Genomic DNA, 22,516 nt, shown 5'->3' with positions numbered 1-22,516 from the left:
GCCAACGGCCTTGCCGCAGTGGTGACACCGGTTCCCGTCAGATCACCGAAGTTACGCGCTGTCGGGCTGGGATAGCACTTGGATGGGTGACCATCCGGTCTGCCGAGCGCTGTTGGCAAGCGGGTTTACTCAGCCCTTGTGAGGCAAACTGAGGAGCTACTTTATTGAGAAGTAGCGGCTCCGGTCTCGGAAACTGACACACGGCCGGGAGGGCGGTGTGCTGACCACATGCCCCTCCATATCCGCATCCAGTGACGCCTGTGGGCTGAGGATGACACGGCGGCCGGTCGGTACCGTTGGATCTTCATGGCCTGTTCGGGAGGAGTTTAGTTTTAGTTTTTAGTTAACAGAAAATATCCCTTGGTAGGTCCCACACCCCAGATTTAGACTACCGATCTACAGATAGCACATACGGCCCTGATGTGTGGTATCGATAGATACTAAATTTTCTTGAAATTCACACGATGACCCTCATTTCGTGACTGGTCCAGGTACAAACACCCCTGCTCCCCCCCCCCCCCCCCCAACAGAAAGAAATAAAACATGCACGTAGCCTTAACCTCGGTGCGCTCATCGCGCGGCGTAGACGGCGTCCAGACGGTGAACCACCTGTGGTGGTGTCTGCGGGGCGAATGAACGCTGCAGGTTCTCGGCGCGGCGGAAGTGTGTCAAGGGGCGCGGCCCACATCGGCGCCCCTCTCCCTGCTCTCCGGTCCAGGGCTGCATCGACCGACCGCCCTGCGGCTGCCACGTGCCGACGCCGTCTCCCGCATTGATTCCCGCGGGCCGGGGGCGCCACCTCCGCTCCTCAGGTCTTCACCGCTCCCCGCGTCTCTCAGACGGCGAAGGGCGGGAGGCGCACTTCTCAGTCGCGCTGCTGATGACCCCTCATCCCCTCGTGGCCAAACAAACTGCCCATGACTCCAGAAGCTCGATTTCAGTACATACGGATCATACGAGGCAAGTCCAGCCAGTATGAGTACTGAGCCTCTGACGCAAAAAGATAAGTTTTTTTCGACGAAGTTGGCAGTACTGCGTCCAAAGACAAGGTGTTTACAGGAGACGTACGCTCGTTTGTCTCAAAAGGAGAGGTACCCAGCTGCGGAATTGACTACTAATGTGGCATTGCAGGTGAAGGTCCCAGGTTTCACCCATGCAGCCATTCACCCTGGAGGGCAATAGTTTGCAAGTAATCGACGAAATTTTTTTTGGAATTTCACGTAATGCTCTACAGCTTCATACGAGATATATTGCATGGAGTAGTTGCAAAGCGTAATGTTTATAGTATAAACCTTTTATGCAAGAGGTGTTACGGAAGTTACTATTTTTAAATCTTTATCGAAATGATTTTGATCATTACTTTTACTCAATTACTGCGTTTTAATGTAATTTTTTAATTTCTATTGCTTTGTCACGTCATTTTAATAACCGTATTAACTTTTCAGTTGCTCACGTTTCTTCTTCCCAACATCCTTTTTCCGGTCGAAATTTTTGCATTTGTAAATTTAATGATACTCATATAATTATTTTTATTTATCTATCGTAATATTTAAGCATTTAAAAGTGCCGACCTATATGTTGAAAAAACAAAAGACGAAATAATCTATTATATGCGCAATGGTGTCAAAAATGTAATTTTCATTACAAGGCGTACATTTTCATGGATGGTAATCGTCGTAAAAAAATTGAAAACATAAATTCTTATTCCTCTGTGGACAAAATAACGGAGATGAAGATTCAAACGAAAGCAGCGAGTGTAAATAAAACGAAATTTAAGCAATATGAGGAACAGAAATAATGAATAATGAATGTAATAACACAGTCGTACATATATAATGATGAACTATAAGAAATTAAATTGATGTTAATATATGGATTTAGTTAAAATCTCATTCACAAATATATCGAGTAAAAAAGTATTGCAGGAAGAAAAAAAGAGCGCAATTAGGAAAGTTAATAAAGTGATTAAAATGATGTAGCAAAAGAATAAAAATAAAAAACTACATTTAAACGAAGTAATTGAATAAAAATAATGATCAAAGTCCCTTCGATAAGGATATAAAAATAAACAACTTCGTAGCATCTGGGGAGATTCGAGCGTACAATCTCACGGATTTGAAGCTTTTTCTATACCCGTTACTCTACACAAGAACTCCTTTAATATTTCTTTTTTAAAACCGTAGAGTATCACGCGTAATTCCGAAATATTTTTTCGTCGACTACTCGCAAACGAGGGGCCACCAGGCTAAATGGCTGCGTGATATAATACCTGGAATCTTATCGCACCTCACTGTATAGGTGGTTTCAAAAAGTCGATCCCATCACTGAGAAGTTCACCCGATCATTGGCTGAAAATTTCTGTTGTACTGCTGCGTGGAAATACACTCCTGGAAATTGAAATAAGAACACCGTGAATTCATTGTCCCAGGATGGGGAAACTTTATTGACACATTTCTGGGGTCAGATACATCACATGATCACACTGACAGAACCACAGGCACATAGACACAGGCAACAGAGCATGCACAACGTCGGCACTAGTACAGTGTATATCCACCTTTCGCAGTAATGCAGGCTGCTATTCTCCCATGGAGACGATCGTAGAGATGCTGGATGTAGTCCTGTGGAACGGCTTGCCATGCCATTTCCACCTGGCGCCTCAGTTGGACCAGCGTTCGTGCTGGACGTGCAGACCGCGTGAGACGACGCTTCATCCAGTCCCAAACATGCTCAATGGGGGACAGATCCGGAGACCTTGCTGGCCAGGGTAGTTGACTTACACCTTCTAGAGCACGTTGGGTGGCACGGGATACATGCGGACGTGCATTGTCCTGATGGAACAGCAAGTTCCCTTGCCGGTCTAGGAATGGTAGAACGATGGGTTCGATGACGGTTTGGATGTACCGTGCACTATTCAGTGTCCCCTCGACGATCACCAGTGGTGTACGGCCAGTGTAGGAGATCGCTCCCCACACCATGATGCCGGGTGTTGGCCCTGTGTGCCTCGGTCGTATGCAGTCCTGATTGTGGCGCTCACCTGCACGGCGCCAAACACGCATACGACCATCATTGGCACCAAGGCAGAAGCGACTCTCATCGCTGAAGACGACACGTCTCCATTCGTCCCTCCATTCACGCCTGTCGCGACACCACTGGAGGCGGGCTGCACGATGTTGGGGCGTGAGCGGAAGACGGCCTAACGGTGTGCGGGACCGTAGCCCAGCTTCATGGAGACGGTTGCGAATGGTCCTCGCCGATACCCCAGGAGCAACAGTGTCCCTAATTTGCTGGGAAGTGGCGGTGCGGTCCCCTACGGCACTGCGTAGGATCCTACGGTCTTGGCGTGCATCCGTGCGTCGCTGCGGTCCGGTCCCAGGTCGACGGGCACGTGCACCTTCCGCCGACCACTGGCGACAACATCGATGTACTGTGGAGACCTCACGCCCCACGTGTTGAGCAATTCGGCGGTACGTCCACCCGGCCTCCCGCATGCCCACTATACGCCCTCGCTCAAAGTCCGTCAACTGCACATACGGTCCACGTCCACGCTGTCGCGGCATGCTACCAGTGTTAAAGACTGCGATGGAGCTCCGTTTGCCACGGCAAACTGGCTGACACTGACGGCGGCGGTGCACAAATGCTGCGCAGCTAGCGCCATTCGACGGCCAACACCGCGGTTCCTGGTGTGTCCGCTGCGCCGTGCGTGTGATCATTGCTTGTACAGCCCTCTCGCAGTGTCCGGAGCAAGTATGGTGGGTCTGACACACCGGTGTCAATGTGTTCTTTTTTCCATTTCCAGGTGTGTATGTGTGTCTATTCCGAAACCAACCAGCTGTGAAGTGAGGAACTTTATTCCTCTTCTTCCTGGAAATGGAAACACGGCGTAATAGTTTTTTAACGACATCGAAATTGTTTATGATGATGGTAGGACGAACCGTAGCCTGCTAAGGTGTGCAAGTGGTGTCGAGAGTTTAAAGCTGGCGGAGAAATGGTTCGTTATGAAAAAGCAGTGGGTTTCTCTCATCGTGACTGATGAGATGTTGGACGACATCGAAGAAATTATTCGCTACGGTAGTCGATCAGCTTTAGACGAAATGAACGCAATGCATCCAGGAATCTACAGATCTCTTCTGAATGAAATCGTTGCTGTTACACTGTTTAGTGTGCTAGCTGTTTACTAAAAAACAGAAAGTCGACAGAACCGCATCTTCACAGGAATTTCTCCAGCGCTTCGAACTGGGAGGTGAATTTGTGACTAGACGTGGGAGGCCTAATACACTCACGAGATGAAAATACAATAAATGCAGTGGACAACCCCTTCTCACTGTCACAGAAAAGATTCCAAACCGCTGTTTCGGCCCGAAAAGTCATGCCCTCTTTCTTTTGGGACAGTAAAGGGATTCTCACTGAATTTTTGCACCTGGTAGAAACAATTAATTCTGCCCGATACTGCAGAAATCTAAAAAAAGTATGGAGGCCGATAGAGAACAAAAGAGGGGGAATGTTAACGAAGGGGTGAACTTGTTGGATGATAATGCATGTCCCTATATGCCACAAAGCAAGTCTTGGATTGATTCAGTTGGTACATCATCAACCGCCTAGCTCATAGCCCACATCTAGCACCTCCAGAGTTTCATATTTTAATTTTCCTGAAGTTGTTTAAGAATGCAAATGTAAAAAAGTTTTCTACCAACGATGGATTACAGAGTGCTCAGCGAGACAATTTTTTGACGAAGGTGTCAGAATACTCACTCCTCGGCTTTGTATTGTGACCAAAGAAGAATATGTTGAAAAACAGTGTTTGATACACATCTGTGAATATGTAAATTTTTCGTAAATGTATTACCTTTTCGATTCTTAAAAGAATGACTAGTGTTTATTCCTGGACATGTCTCTTACTGTAGCGGCTTGCGACCTCTGTTACGTATATAGAATTATTAGTTTCCGTCGCTATTTCCATAAAGACAATGAAAAAATCACACATATTGTCAACCAGAGACTTCAGTGGTAGGCACATATCCAGATGTTTGGTTTTTGCCTCACAGAATTATTCTGATTGACATAATGAAATGAACTGTTGGTAATTAAGATTGTAACATCACCATGTCAGCAAGCAACAAATGTCAGATCAACATCAAGTGCATTACATGCTTAGATATGCATACGATTAAAATTTCAGTGAAACCTGCACAAACTATGCAGGCATAACACTATCTTTATTCTGTGTATTAGGAAAGAGAACCCAGTGGGTTTTTCATTCAGAAATCACATCTAAACGTTGTTTGTTTCTGAGATTACCATATTATGGCCCATGTACGAAAGAGAATCGTCTACCTGCATGTGTCAGAAATCGAGAGCAGGAGGATCATGACCTATAGAGGCTGTGGTGTATCATTCTGGGATACTGCTTGTGTTGGCATGGATCCCATGAGTGTCACACATGTACAGAATCTAGTTCAGGAGGACCATCCTCAAAATTTACAACTGAAACATCCTAGTTTTGTTCTAATTTATTTACATATCCTATCGAGATATAATTCAGATTTGTTTGTAAATGAACTTGGTTGTAATGAAAAATAAATAGATTTAATACCCAACAGTGAAGATATATAAGTTTTGGTAAGAAAACAGAAAAAATGAAAATGATATTTAGCGATACATTTACATTTTTAGCTTTAGGTCTTGATAAGCTTTCATCAAGTTTGAAAATATGATCAAATAACAAACATCAGATAATTTTTTCCAGAAAATAGAGTCAATCTAATAACTAAAAGAAATGTTTGTATTTATTACTGTGTGTATAGTTGGAAAGATTTGAAGAAACACAGCTTCCATCAAAACAAGAATTTTATTGTAAGTTGAATGAAAGTGATGTAAGTGATGAAGAAAACATGCAAAATTAGTTTGGAAAACATTTAATATAAAAAACCTTGGTGATTATCATGACATATTCCTTAAATTATTTTTTTTAGAGAAACTTGTACCATAGTATGTGATTTGGCTGCATCTTGGTTTTTACAGATTCTGGCTTACCTCAGAATGTGATGTTAAGAATGACTTAAGTTAGATTACAATTATTAGGTGATAAGATGTGACATTAATCATTGGAAAGGGCATAACAAGAGGTATTGCCCATGTTGTAAAAAGATATGAGAAAGCAAATAATAAACATTTGAAAGATTATGGTTCAAATAAGAAATGAAATTATTTAGTATATTAGATGCAAAAAATTTATATGATTGGGCTTTGAAGAAATATTTACCATTAAGATATTTTGAATGGGTAGATCATTTAGCTATTTATCTGATGAAAACTTCAGATAATTCAGGATGTAGATGTATATATGAAGTGGATTTAGAATATCCTAAATAACAGTCCAGTTTATATAAAGATTTACTATTAACTCCTGAAAATGAAATTGCATGTGGGAATAAAGAAAGCAAGTTATTGACAATGTTAGATGACAAATATAATTTTGTTGTTTACTATAGATCTAAAACAATATTTTTCCTTAGTAATGAAGATAACAAAAATACATAGAGTTCTAAAATTTAAGCAATTTAATTGGTTGAAAAAATACAGTTTTGAATGCAGAAATGAGAACTAAAGCAAAAAATCATTTTAAAAAAGATTTCTGTAAATTAATGACTAGTTCAGTGTTTAGAAAAGCAATGTAAAATATTAGAAATAGAGTGGATATAAAATTAGTTTCAGATGCAAATAAGTGTGATAAGCTTGTAGCAAAGCCAGATTTTAAAGGAGGAACAATATTTAATGGAAATTTTGCTACAATTCAAGTGAATGAAACCAAAATTAATTTTAAAAAATGTTTTTAGAGTGGTATGAATATACTTAAAAGTGAATTGATGTGTGATTTGCACTGTAGAGTTATGAAACCGAAATATGGGAAAATATTGAAGGAAAGAATTTTAATCCCACCCTTAAACCTTTCTTTTCTTTCCTTCATTTCTCCTTTGATTCATAGATTTAACAGTAGTGCCAAAAAATCGCATCCTTGTCTTACACTCTTTTTAATCAGTGAGTAGAATACAGTTGTACATTCTGGCTCACTTTCCAAAAATTAAGAATTTCGTCAAAATTTAATTAAAAACAGTTAAAAACAAGAAGTTCCTCAAATAACAACGATTTTCCCAAAACTCGGAGTTTTCAACAAAAAATTGGTGACTGTAGGGTAATATTTTACAATATAAAAACTGAAGATTTGTATGAAGTTATGAAAACAATGTTTGATAAATTTGATACTAGTGGTTATCCAAAAGAAAATCTTTCCAACATTCCACAAATAATCACGAAAGTTTTAGGCAAAATAAAAGATGAATATAATGGAAAAATAATAGAAGTGTTTTGTGATTTAAGATCAAAAGTGTATGCTTACAAAGTTAGTGATGTTTTTGAGAAAAAAATCAAAAGGAGATAACAAATTGTTGTGAAAAATGAAATATGTATTGAAGACTATAAAGACTGTTTGTTCAATGGTACTGTAAAGTACAGAACTGTGAATTGAATACAAAGCATTAAACATTAAATTTATTCAGTTGAGATTAATAAAAAAGCATTTCGTGAAGATGGCAATAAAAGACATATTTTGGAAAATAAAATAGGTACATTTCTTATTAAATAATTAATATATAAACTGTAGATTTAATTTTTAATATTTTCTTAATTTTAAAATCATTCCCATCTTCCTTTAATCTTTTTCTGTTATGCTCTTCAACTTCACTATCGAAAATAGGAATTTTTGTGTTTTTATTTTGATTTCTAAAAGCTAAAGAATATAATTCGTATTTATTACATAATGTTTCTGTTAAATGTTCAACTGCATAAAATGGTGTATCGTTTTCTGAGTCTATTTATAACAAATAAAAATTAATACAAAAATATTTTAGGCCCTTTCACAACAGGCTCTGAATAAATTTAAATTTTATTATTACTTTTTTTAGACATAAGTGGAGGGTCTACTGAAATAGTTCAACTACACAAATGGTTATAATCCATTTAAAAAGTAAAAGTTTTATATAACATTATTGGATGCAAATGACTGAACACTTGATATAAATAAAAGATTTCTAAGGAGCTCAATAATGAGTTTAAAGTTATATTAGCTGACAAGAATTTGAAAATAATGAGTGAGCTAGGACAAAGGTAATGGGGAGACTTAGAAATGAAATTAGCAGTAAACTTAACATCAAAATTGGTGACCACGAATTAAATGAGGTGAAAAGATTCTGCTGCCTAGAAGGCACATTAAGAGAATTTGAGGAAGAAATTTCTGAAAATATGGATCTGTAACACAGTACTGTATGGAAATGACGTATGAGCTGTGGGAAAACTGAAAAAGAAGAGAATCGAAACGTATGAGATGTGGTGCTACAGAAGAAAGTTGAAAACTTGGCAGAGTGGTTAGAAAAGGAATGGGGAGGTTCTCCACAAAATCGTCTAACGAAGGATTGTTTGGAGAACACCGACAAGAAGAAGGAGCAAAATAATAGGACATGTGCTTAGGCGTCTGGGAATAGTTTCCATGGTACTAGAGGAATTTGTATAAGATAAAAATTGAAGGGGAACTCATAGACTGGAATATATTCAACAAATAATTTAAGACGTTCGGTTCGAGTCTATAGCGAGATGACGCTGACACAGGAGAAGAATTCGTGAAAGGCCAAATCAAAATCGATAGAGGAGTGATGACTCAAAAAAAAACGGACAGTCTACAAACTATTGTATTACATGTATTGTTCTTCAACTCATCCTAGTGTCTGAAATTTCAACACTGGTCTTTTCTGAAAATATTTATTTTAGTATAGCCTAGCGTCTGCTTTTTTAATCCTAGCGTTTTGGATGCTTTGTATAATGTGGACTTACTTGACTTTGAATGGGTGGATCATGCAGACGTATCAGACAGATGGACTACGCAAATGTATCACTTGTGGTTAAAAGTTTTGTAAGTGGTGCAAACAAATTCATCATCCCTTCGAAGTTACGTGAAGAGTTGTTCAGTGGCGGCATCGAACATGGTGCGATTAATTTGGATTTGACGAAAGGAATCTTTTTCCTCATCATATCACGCCTTTGAAACAGGCGGAGTAGATGCATTCAGAAAGATCATAAAAAAATGACTCCATTGTGTCCTTGTGTGCTTTGGTTGTGCCCATCCCAGCTCCCCCCCCCCCCCCCCCCCCACTCTTCCACCCCCCTCGAGAAGGCTTCGTATCTCTGTTGTTGGTGGACACTACTTCTTTGTCCACAAATCATAGACGCTTCTTAAGACGAACATCAACAAAATCAAAACACGGGTAATGGGTTATAGATAGTGACCAAGACAGTGTCACCATCACCTACAGTTACCCTACGTGCTTTCAAAATAACGTGCTCTTCTCACTCTTGGCAAGGATGTGTGAATTTAGAACGGACGCCAGCCTGGGCACCATTAACCTTAAAACTGGCTGTTCTGGTCTCATCTATAAGAGTAAACAGCAGGCCAAAATGAACTCAGCACCATAATGTGGAATTTCTCCCTTATCTGCTGCTCACATTTCTATCTGTGTCTGGATCAATACAACCACACTGAAAGATGTAAAGAATCACGACGATCAGCGGCGTGGTGCATGCGCATAAGGCAATGAAAAATAAATAGAGGGCGTACACAGGTCATGTGTCCTTGCAAACGAATTGCAAAAGAATCTCCCTCAAAAAGACAAAAAATAAAAAAAGTGGTCTGTGTTAAACTACACTCTCAGCTTGATCTTAGAAAGGACTAAAGATTTTGGTAAGTTATGTCTTTGGTTGGATGTCTGTCACGACTGCTCTAAAACAGCTAATCGCTATATTGATGAATAATACCAAATTCAACAAATGTTATAAAAAAGATATCTGTAGGGTAATAACTGTAACATCAGCGAACGGCGTGAAAAGTCGGCATTTATACGAGCAGGACTGTACGCGAGAGAGCGAGCCGCTGTAAGTAATACAACAAAGAGGTTATTTCTCTACAAAGTACGCTGAGGTGGACAGAAGTCATTGGATAACGGCATGCACATGTACAGATGGCGATGGAATCGCGTACACAAGGTATAAAAGGGCAATGCATTTTGGAGCTGTCATTTGTACTCAATCATGTAGAAAGGCTTCCGACGTGATTATGAACGCATGAAGGAAATTGTTGTGTTAGGGAATTCAATATTCAGAGTTCCACAGTGTCAATAGTGCCAAGAATTCCACATTCCAAGCATTATCTCTCACCACGAATAACGCAATGACCGACGGCCTTCAGTTAACGACCGATAGCAGCGACGTTTGTGTACAGACGTCAGTGCTAACAGACAAGCAACACTACGTGAAATTAGCGCAGAAATCAGTGGGAGACGGATGACGAAAGTATCAGTCAGGAAGGTGCGACGAAATATAGCGTTACTGGGCTATGGCAGCAGACGAGTACCGCGAATGTTTTTGCTAACAGCAGAATATTGCCTGCGACGCCTCTCCTGGGATTGTGACTGTCGGTTGGACCCTAGACGACTGGAAAACCGTGGCCTGTTCAAATGTGACCCGGTTTCAGTTGGTAAGAGGTGATGGCAGGGTTCGAGTGTGGCGCAGACCCCGTGAAGCCATGGAGCCAAGTTGTCAACAAGGCCTGTGCAAGCTGGTGGTTGCTCCATAATGGCGTGGCTATGTTGCATGGAATGGACTTAGTCCTCTGGTCCAACTGAGCTTGGAGAACATTTAGAGCCATTCATGGACGTCATGCTCCCAAAAAGTTATGGATTTTTTATGGACCAAAAAGGCCCGTGTCACCAGGGCACAATTGTTCGTGACCAGTTTGAAGAACATTCTAGACAATTGGAGCGAATGATTTGGCCATCCAGATCGCCCTACATAAATCCCATCGAACATTTATGGGACGTAATCGAGAGGTCGGTTCGTGCACAAAATCCCACACTGCCAACACTTTCGCAGTTATGGACAGCTACAGAGGCAGCATGGTTCAATGTTGCTGCAAGGGACTTCCATCGACTTGTTGAGTCCATGCCATCTCGAGTTGCTGCATTACACCGGGAAAATCGAGACCCGATACAGTATTAGGGAGGCATCCCATGAGTTTTGTCACAGTGTAATTAGAGGTTAGTAACTGATCGAAGGCCACATAGTCATAGTTACCCACAGTCGATTGCCTGAAGATGGAGGATTAATCTTCCGAAACCAGTAGTCTTTAAAAATGGACACCTGACACATTCGAATTTTATTTACTGTCGTTCCATTGGATCTATTTATTTCGTAAATCAGGTATGGTTATAAGCCACGATTCCCTTGGCAGTACAAGATCTACTGCAGGTACCACAGTACACACATCAAATGTTGCATCTCTGTTCGCTGATGGAGGCAGCTGGGAGCGGGTAGGACGTGGCTGTGAGCTGCAGTGGAATCCAATAGCAGCCACGGAGAGCCGCGTCAGCAGAAAACAAACAGTGGGCAGGAGCGCGGCTCAGCCAGACTCTGTACTCGCTGCTTCCCTCCCCTCCCCCCCTCCCCCCCTTGTGATCTCGCGGGCCGGGAGCTCTCCCGAGCTCTGGACAAACTGGCATCCCTTCCTCGCCACAGCAGCAGCAGGGGGCGTGTGAAGTGAAGGGGTGGCCCGCGCAACACTCATGCCCATGAATACCACCCGCACTCGAGCGCACCCGTGTGAAGGGGTGAACGACCCTGCCATTAAGTAATACCACTCGCCAGTCTGGAGGGAGGCCCAGTGTGGAACCCCCAGAGCGTGGAAATCATTTGCCCACGTTTTAAGCCAGCTTAAAGACTGCAACTGAGAAAGGTTCTTACAGATAACTCTTGTGGTGAAGGAAGTACTCAGAACCGCAGAGCTTTCTAATCCGAAGGCACAAGCCAAAATTTATTTAAGCTGCCATGACGAATACTGCAGCAGCCTAGTATCTGTCGCGTGTTTTGACTGAATTTACAGATAAAAAAAATTAAATAAATCGGCACTTTTGACTCATACTCTTTTGAAAGTTAAAATAATAAACGGAAAAGTGTGTCTAAGGTAAAGTTTTGCCTCTCTCTGTAATAGAAACGATATGACCTGGACAGTGAAAGCGAACATGTTTTATTTTGATAAATAACGTCTTACGCAACCTCTCATGCCAAAATAAAACAGCTATTCGCAAAAAGCAGACTTTGTACTGACTATGCCAAAAATATTAAATATTGTGTGTAAACTATTAACTAAAAATAGTATGTGTCACTTGTAATATATTTATAACAATGAAAAGTGAACTTAATTTTTCCACATTTATTTACCCGACCAGTGCATTACATGTCATTATCATCCCTTATACTCAAGAATCTAAAATGATGTCTCGTGCACATTAATTACTACAGTGCTATCGAACAGTACGTCGTGCTCTAGACCACAGTGTCCCACAAATCTGTAACACGGCACCTGTTGTCACACTCGCGGAGACCTAAACGAACCAGCATACCACTTGCGACACTACTGTTATAATAAATTCTACTCGAGAGAAAGTCTCAGAAATGATTGTTAACAAGGCTTTTCGAACAATTAGTACGTGGTTCTATGAAAATGGAGTCTCCCCAAGTTTTGAGAGAACACACTACGTCCGGTGCTGTACAACAAATAGTCATCCCAACAACTTATGAAGAATATCAACAGGAGTTAGTAAATATGACAGAATTTTTGCTTGTACACGTTGACGAAAACGTGAACTGGAAGAAAGATGTTACTCATCTTCTCAGATAATTAAGTTCAGCTACTTTTGCTCTTCGTATACTTGCTAGTTTTGGAAAGAAACGAATCGGTCTCCTGGCATATTTTGCACATTTCCGCCGAGTCATGTCTTAAGTAATTCTGGGGTAACTTACCACTAAGAAGTAAAATATTTATTGCACAGTAGCAAGCAGTAAGAATGCTACGTCGTGTTCATCTACAGTCGTCGAGTAAATACCTCTTCAAGAAATTACACATTTTAACTGTGCCGTCAAATAAATAAATTCTTCAATTAAGTTCTTCATAAATAATTCACAATTTAACAACTATGATGTCCATACCTACAACACTAGAGGCAAAAATGATCTTTAATATCCATTATTCAAGATGTCGGTGGCTCGGAAAGAAGTGCAACATGCAGCAACCAAAATTTTTGATCATTTACCCAATAACATAAAATGCCTGAAAGATAACAAACCAAATTTTACATCTCCTTGACAACTCCTTCTATTTCATGGACGAATTTCTATTCAAAAACTGGCAGGCTCGGAACTTGTTTTTAAGTGTAGTTGCATGATGAGTAAAAAGTAAATAGTAAACTGCAGGAGCGTCTATAGAAAGGTCCCAGAACTGTTCTCATTAATAAACGATCACAATGCCCACATAGTACTAGGGACAGAAAGTTGGGTGAAACCAGATATAAACAGTAATGAAATTCTAAACTCGGATTGGAATGTATACTGCAGAGACAGGCTGGACAGTGAAGGGGGAGGCGTATTTATAGCGATAAAAAGTGCAATAGTATCGAAGGAAATTGACGGAGATCCGAAATGTGAAATAATTTGTGTGAAGGTCACGGTTAAAGCAGGCTCAAACATGGTAATTGGATGTCTCTATAGGCCCCCTGGCTCAGCAGCTGTTGTGGCAGAGCACCTGAAGGAAAATTTGGAAAATATTTCGAGTAGATTTCCCCACCATGTTATAGTTCTGGGTGGAGATTTTAATTTGCCGGATATAGACTGGGAGACTCAAACGTTTATAACGGGTGGCAGGGACAAAGAATCCAGTGAAATTTTTTAAGTGCTTTATCTGAAAACTACCTTGAGCAGTTAAACAGAGAACCGACTCATGGCGATAACATATTAGACCTTCTGGTGACAAACAGACCCGAACTATTTGAAACAGTTAACGCAGAACAGGGAATCAGCGATCATAAAGCGGTTACTGCATCGATGATTTCAGCCGTAAATAGAAATATGGTGGATCAAAATAAAATGTCCAGACACTCTGTGACCAAAATGGTACTGAAACAGAGGATGACAGACTAAAGGCCGAAATACTGAATGTCTTTTTCCAAAGCTGTTTCTCAGAGAAGACTGCACTGTAGGTCCTTCTCTAGATTGTCGCACAGATGAGAAAATGGTAGATATCGAAATAGACGACAGAGGGATAGAGAAACAATTAAAATCGCTCAAAAGAGGAAAGGCCACTGGACCTGATGGGATACCAGTTCGATTTTACACAGAGTACGCGAAGGAACTTGGCCCCCTTCTTGCAGCGGTGTACCGTAGGTCTCTAGAAGAGCGTAGCGTTCCAAAGGATTGGAAAAGGGCACAGGTCATCCCCGTTTTCAAGAAGGGACGTCGAACAGATGTGCAGAACTATAGACCTATATCTCTAATGTCGATCAGTTGTAGAATTTTGGAACACGTATATGTTCGAGTATAATGACTTTTCTGGAGACTAGAAATCTACTCTGTAGGAATCAGCATGGGTTTCGAAAAAGACGATCGTGTGAAACCCAGCTCGCGCTATTCGTCCACGAGACTCAGAGAGCCATAGACACGGGTTCCCAGGTAGATGCCGTGTTTCTTGACTTCCGCAAGGCGTTCGATACAGTTCCCCACAGTCGTTTAATGAACAAAGTAAGAGCATACGGACTATCAGACCAATTGTGTGATTGGATTGAAGAGTGCCTAGATAACAGAACGCAGCATCTCATTCTCAATGGAGAGAAGTCTTCCGAAGTAAGAGTGATTTCAGGCGTGCCGCAGGGGAGTCTCGTAGGACCGTTGCTATTCACAATATACATAAATGACCTTGTGGATAACATTGGAAGTTCACTGAGGCTTTTTGCGGATGATGCTGTGGTATATCGAGAGGTTGTAACAATGGAAAATTGTACTGAAATGCAGGAGGATCTGCAGCGAATTGACGCATGGTGCAGGGAATGATAATTGAATCTCAATGTAGACAAGTGTAACGCGCTGCGAATACATAGAAAGAAAGATCCCTTATCATTTAGCTACAATATAGCAGGTCAGCTCCTGGAAGCAGTTAATTCCATAAATTATCTGGGAGTACGCATTAGGAGTGATTTAAAATAGAATGATCATATAAAGTTGATCATCGGTAAAGCAGATGCCAGACTGAGATTCATTGGAAGAATCCTAAGGAAATGCAATCCGAAAACAAAGGAAGTAGGTTAAAGTACACTTATTCGCCCACTGCTTGAATACTGCTCACCAGTGTGGGATCTGTACCAGATAGGGTTGATAGAAGAGACAGAGAAGATCCAACGGAGAGCAGCGCGCTTCTTTACAGGATCATTTAGTCATCGCGAAAGCGTTACGGAGATGATAGATAAACTCCAGTGGAAGACTCTGTAGGAGAGACGCTCAGTAGCTAGGTATGGAGGATAAAGTCAGAGAGATTAGAGCCCACACAGAGGCACACCGACAACCCTTCTTCCACGAACAATACGAGACTGGAATAGAAGGGAGAACCGATAGAGGTACTCAAGGTACCCTCCGTCACACACCGTCAGGTGGCTTGTGGTTAATGGATGTAGATGAAGATTAATTATTGTTACTACTAATCAGATATACGTAACCTTAAATTAATTCGTTTCGCATGATTTCAAAGAAATAGTCGTTCAAATGATATATGAGACATGTAACTAACTAACTAACGTAGGGCATTGTTCAGTTTTGTGGGATACCACGTGGAACTAATACAGGGGGAATGATTACAGTTTTCTTTGCTCCACGGGAGAGGGTCACGGAAATGCTAGGAAACAAGAGCTGACAGCACCTGAAGGAAGGCGTTAGCTAACCCACCAAAGTCTACTACAATAAATCGAGAAACAGTGAAACTCGCTACGTATCACTTCCGTAGGGAGCGCTACAACAAGATTAAACTAGTTAAAGCACTCACAGAGACATTTAAACACCCATTCTTAGCACAATCCGCGAGTGAATGGAACGGGAAGAAAACCTAATACGTGCTTTCCCCGCGTCATACACTTCACGTTAGTTCGCGGAGTATGGATGTAGAGGCAGACGTACAAAATACATCCCAGCATCTGTTAGACTTGAATATGGGGCTGTTAATCACTGTCAGCCATTCGCAGCACAGAAACAAAGGTTTAATGGGTGCTCAGCCATTCGACGGCAGTTCACATCACTGGTCACTTCGAATTTAACTCCGATGATATTGAAAATACACAGAAACATAATTTTGTTACTGTAAGCATTGTTAGAAAAATAGTGGAAAAGAGTACACTCGGTCAAATAGACAATATGACGAACGTGCATTAGTCTATTATTTAAGTAATTACAAAGCAGTCGTCAGCGTAACTTCACAAAATTAATCTTTGAGTATCCACCCTTCGGAACAATGTAATATAACTTGAACTGATGACGCTCCAAACATGAAACATTCGAAAATAGAAAACAGCGTTTTGAAATTATCAACTAAGAATGAAACGCGTTCGATTAGGGAAACAGCGACTATTGTCTGTAGATATCAAAATATAATCTACACACATTTATTCACTTCCTGCAAGCATAAATTTACCAAATATGGGCTTACAAGAGCCTGCTATTAACTTAACTGTTCGCTACCGCCCACATACTGCGTAGCTGCATTTTACTTGATGACTGTATTTTGTTGTGTTGATTTTACTATGTGTTGATAACAATAACGAGTATGCGAATGCGCAAATATTGCTCCAGACTTTCTGCACATCCATTTCAAACCACCAACATGTTTCCTCTATCGGAGAGGTGCGTTTTCCACGCCACAAATTTGATAGTGTAAAAACGTACGTTGCCAGTAGATATAGACTTATTGTTAGAGTATAAATAAAAAATGAAACTGCTTTTCATCACACAAACACAGCAAAACACGTTGACTTGTCCCTCTAGACAAATGTACGTTACATTCATCAGTTCTGACGCACTACATTTTGTTTCGGAGTGAAATATATTATAGTCGAATAGCAATAAATCACAAAATATGAGACTCCACACCTTCCGACCAGCCCCGTACCACGTCATATCGATTCTTGCTATCGATTTTGGGATCTCTTTTCAAATGTAGAATTTGGGAAAGAAATTATTAATTTATTATGAAAAGTGCGAGTAAATGTGTAACACAATCTGTTCCACAGTAAATATCAAATCTAAATCAACTTCACAACTCGAATACTGATGAGGACTTTAAATTTGTCGTTGATCTGTATTTACTATGTAGACTCAGGGGCTGTACAAAAATATGAAAACACTACGAGAGATGCGTACTTCAACTTAAATGCACGCTAACCAAGACTGCAGGTTGCAGTGCTGTATTTGACCACGAACCGCAGCTGTGGAATGTCCTCACTATGTTGCAAATGTCGGTCGTGGTCATAACGGTATTCTGTGTAGATGTGAGTACATTATGTCGAAACTAAGTGAGTTCAGGTGTGAGCAAATTATTAGTGCTCGTCTGGTGGCTTCTTCAATAACCAAGGGAGCCAAAGTGTTAAGCGTTTCAAGAGGTACTGTGTCGAAGATTTATATCGGACCCATCATCGCATCCATCAACCAGGGAAGACACGATTGAGATGTGTGTGGATGTTAATGGCAGTAGTACGGTAAGGGCAGCATGGGTGCAATTTTGATATCAAATTTGTATGCAAATTAATCAAATTGACAATTAAATACCCCCCTGAACACACCCACACTCACTCTACACCCAGATAACGTCATGTTTTTTCTTAGCCTGCGTATGGATACCCTCATGCCCCCTCCCCACCTCTACCCCTCCTCGTCTCCCATCTACCCATTAGCAGGCATTTCGAATTTTGGCACGAATTTCGAATTTTGGTGGGAATTTCCTTACCCCATGGGTGTGCCGATGTCCCACCCCCAACCTCCATCTGGGAATTCGCGAAAACTCAAAAATGGTGGTGCCCTTTCTGGGATCCCAACCCTGGTCCTTCTGGACAGAAAGCCCAAGTGCACCCCCCCCCCCCCCCTCCCCAACTCACCCAGATGCAGGAGAGCAAGGTTGGGTTAGTGAATTTTATTTATTTTGGTTGGAAAACTGAAGTAAATATCGGTCCTAATTACGTAATTAGTCATAAAGATCGAGCTTTATTACTCAACTATATGCGTAGTGCTACACAAGAACTGCCTAAAATAGCAATACAGTTCAAAAATCTACAAAGCCATTTAACTGGTGCTATCTCACTGGCAAAATATTTCACAATATGACTCAAAACTAGTGGCAGACGCACTCAAACTCTAGTCTACACCTACTAGCTGGCGGGAAAAAGGCTGGGGTTTAAGGTACTATCTTTATTTCTTTTAATTTTTTTTCACAAGAAGTATATTTAACTGGCGAGATGCTGGCATTGGACATAGAGGAATGTAATAAGTGTATTACCTAAGCATACAGCTGAGGACTATATCTACTGCTATTTGATGTCTGCTCGACAATCATCACCCTGCCGCCCATGTAATCAAAGCCAATACACGCTACAACAACTGACAGAAAATGAATACTCTTCTAATTACATAACGAAATTTTCGTGAAAAAAAAACAGCACTCGTAATCAATACGTCATAAAGCAACACATGTACTGGGGATTGGGAAAAATCATTGTATTAACACAATTGACACAAAACAAACACCAGAAGATTGCAGAGGGGTAGCAGCTGCAGCTGTCCCCCCCTCGATGGGCACTCACGAACTAATCAACTTGGAGGCAGTTTTATCCCGCCTCCAACTCCCTCTCCCTCCCTCCCTCCTTCCCTCTCCTCACAGTAGGTAGGGATAGAGGCCTGTTCTATCTTGTCGTTAGTGGTCCACAAAGAAATCCTTATGGTGTCACTTATATACTGTTTCCAGTCTGCAAAAAATCAATCACAGATAGACAAAAGGCAAGGAGAGAACATTCCTTGCATTCTGTTAAACATTTCTCTGAAAGATGCGAACGCTGTGGAACAAGGATGAAATCCTGGGGAACTTTTTCAACTGTCCGCTGCTTGGATAACAGGAAACCCGTTGCCTAAAGCAACCACATGAACCTGTGTTATCTGAGAGCAGAGTCTTCCCCTGCTGCGGCGCCCAGGTGCGGCACATAGCTGGATGCTCAACTCGGCGATTATTTGTTGACACGAAAAGGAAATTTAGCATCACCGTCCCACCGTACACGTCAGCCCCCTGGTCGCGTGCAGCTGCGTCGACGATCTCACATTCGCTGGACTGTCCCCAACTGCCACTGCGACACCCATTCTGTGATGTAGAGCACTTTTATTTAACATCAACGCATCGCTTACAGTTGAGCAATTTCTACTGGCTTACAGTTGAGCAATTTCTACTGATGCTCTTATTTTCTTTTTCCTGTAAGTATATGCTGTTATTGCTTACCAGATTAACTTCAATACTTTTGTTTACACCTTGCGACTCTGATACATCCACACAACCATGTCAGGACATCTGCAACTGTAGATGTCAGGTACTTTTTTATGCTAGTAATAAGTTATTCGTCTGTTGGACAGCGTGTCGGCTGCATGCAGCGTCCTGGACCGTGCGAGTATCCTCTCCCTGTACCTACAGAGAGCACACCCACAGTTAGCAAGTTACGTGTCCTCGGAGTCTTTCGTGGCGACATGATTGAATAAAATATTCTCAGTTTTCAATCTGAATAAATTTCTCGAGCTTTTGATGGCTAGCTGCTCCATCATCAGGATTAAAACTACTGACTGCTGGGTCTGGCACTGTTTCCTGCTTATATAGCTATGATTATGGCCGCTGGCACCGAAACAACACAAGCAAAGAAGGCGAGTTGGGCAGCTGATAGCAGCTCTGGCCTCCCACAGTGCTGAGTGACATCAGAAAGGGCCAGCGCCACGTTTGAAACTGCCGCTCCCGACCCCTCAAAGCGTTAAGCATCAGTCAATGCTTCCTTTCGACATACATAGCCCGCTCCCAAGGCCTACAAAGTGTGTAACTCTGGTCTCTGTTGAAATTGTTGCTGTTCATTCTTATCTCAGCCTCTTCTTTTATAACAGAATCCCAGTGTGTTGACGCATGAGCAAAGACTCTCGTGTTCTCAATTGTATTTTGTGTCTGTTTACGAGGCAATGCTCAGCTTGCGGAGTATGGATGTAGATGTAGATGTAGCTATGACCGATTTGTCGAGCTCCCTTTGCTTAATATATCTCTTGTGCTCGGTTAAACGCTCTAGAACTGTGCAAATTGTCTGACCTATATAGATGCTGCTGGACCCGCAAGGGACACCATACACACTCGGCACATGAAGAGCTATGTCGTCTTTAACAGGACACGACATATCTCGTACGATGGGAAGTGGTCAGAACACTGGTTTCAGTCCATGTCTCTGCAGTACGCATTCTAACTTGCTGCACGTTGCCCTACAGTATCACGGGAAAGCCATCGGCTTGGCTTCTTCTGACGATTAAAAGGGCATTCTTCTTTGGTGACACCTGAAAGCGTTTGCAATGCTCCTTTTGCTGTAGCCATGCTCCCTGAACACATGCCTCATATGCTTCAATTGACACTGTGGGTGGTCGTCGTCAGAAACAACTTTGGCTCTGTGTGTTAACGCGTTCTGGAGCACTTTCTTGGGTACGGGGTGGTGAAAACTACTGGAGTTCAAATATCGATCAGTGTGCATCAATTTTCTGTACACGGAATGACCAATCCAGTCTTCTGCCTTCCACTCAGCTAAAACATCTAAGAACGATAGCTTGCCATCCTTCTACATACTGATGGTAAATTTAATAGGAAAGACACCATTCATCAGCTGTGGTATATCCTGCATTAGAGTATTCGGAAACTGTATGGCATTAACAATATAGCCTTTTTAGAGGCAGAATCATGTAACGATCTGAGTGTGTGTTTATGCTCTACAGTTATGTCTCTCATCCCAGTACCTTCCTGGTGGAATAATGGTTCAGATTTGATAGCACGGTTGATTTACGTGCAACATTTCAAACTCCATCCATCTGAAGTGCCAACATGTATAAACCATACGTTTCTTCTTAACCATCTGTTGTATTACCGCAACACTCTCATGTCTACTATACGCCGATAAGAGGTGCTACCCTCCTTGACACAAATACATCTGGAGAGATATTGTGTTTTCGGATGGGTGCTGTGGGTAAGATTCGAGTTCCAGGGAGCATTGGTCAAGCACAATGTGGGAGGAATCTGGCAATCTCTGACTTTATGTTACAAATGCGAGAATACGCTGTGATACCCATCCACACAGAGAAAGATGGACAGTTATAATCGCAAATTCTGCACTATGGTTGCTGCACCTGAAATATGTAAATAGCCTAACTGCATCGGTATAGGACGTTGTCTGATATACTTTGGTGTGTATGGTCGAATGGACATACTGCACAGTCATCTAGGTGCATTAGCAGTCTAGTATTCCGTATTTGCAGAGTAGTGGAGGGGTGATTTAGCGATGATCCAGGAATTGGGGAGCATTTGCCATGCCACTGGCTGGCATTGAAATTACAGAACAACTGGTAAAATTGCTGAAATTGACCCCACTATCAACAGCTATGCGTATTACAGTACATTTTCCCATATCAACAGTGTCTTTCCCATCCTGTCTGTCCACTGGTGTGTGTTGATTACCACATAATGATTGACTGACATTATTTGGTTGACATGGAAGAAGCTTTGGCAGAACACTGGATATCTGTTAATTCTCATTTTAGAGCATAGGCTTAAATGTAGAACTCATTACCTTCAGACAATTGTTTTGAGGCATTCCTCAATGCTGCAGACTCGTCCTATTTCCATATGCTGTGATGCCCTCCATAAGTTTCTTTTTTTTTCACCAATAAGATAAAAGTACCTATTTTTATTTCTACTACCTCGCATATGTTGTGAATTGCACCATCCAGCAATGGTGAGCACCAGGACAGTAACCATATACATGACTGCAAAATGAGGAAACAATACTCCTCGAAATGGAACACCAAGATATCCACTGCACCGTCACTCTGAAGGACGAGATTAACTGTATGGATCGTCACCTTTAGACAGCTGCTGGAAACACTCCACAATGCCACAAACTCTTCCAATTTCGATATGCTGCGATGTCTTCAACATTTTTGTCAATGAGAAACATCGCCTCTGGGTTTTATTTCTACCAAGCTGTATGTCATGGGAGCTACATAGTTTACACCATGCAATGTTCAGCTTTCTATGAGAGCCAAAGGATCAAAATGTGTTAATGTCGGCTTAACAGCTGACAGAGACCTTGAAGTCATGGCAGGAAAAAAATTATAGGACAATGTACAAAGCTGCAGTCGTACACTACTTTGATGTGTTACAGTGAAAAAGCAATGTATTAAATTGCTTGTGAAGGACCAATAAAGGAACGCTCTCTTTTGGTTGATAGTCTGTTGGACATAGTATCCCTCAGTACAGTCGCCAAAACTTTATGCAGATCTGTGC

At 41.5% G+C, this 22,516-nt stretch overlaps 1 pseudogene; it reads left to right on the top strand.

The window, feature by feature from the left end:
- LOC126104633 (5S ribosomal RNA) lies at positions 1–118 on the top strand (annotated as a pseudogene).
- Positions 119–22,516: the final 22,398 nt, after the last annotated feature.

The sequence above is a fragment of the Schistocerca cancellata genome, chromosome 1, assembly GCF_023864275.1.
Source record: "Schistocerca cancellata isolate TAMUIC-IGC-003103 chromosome 1, iqSchCanc2.1, whole genome shotgun sequence".
Taxonomy (NCBI): Eukaryota; Metazoa; Arthropoda; class Insecta; order Orthoptera; family Acrididae; genus Schistocerca; species Schistocerca cancellata.
The sequence above is the reverse complement of the archived record's forward strand: the minus strand, read 5'-3'. Positions and strand labels throughout refer to the sequence as shown.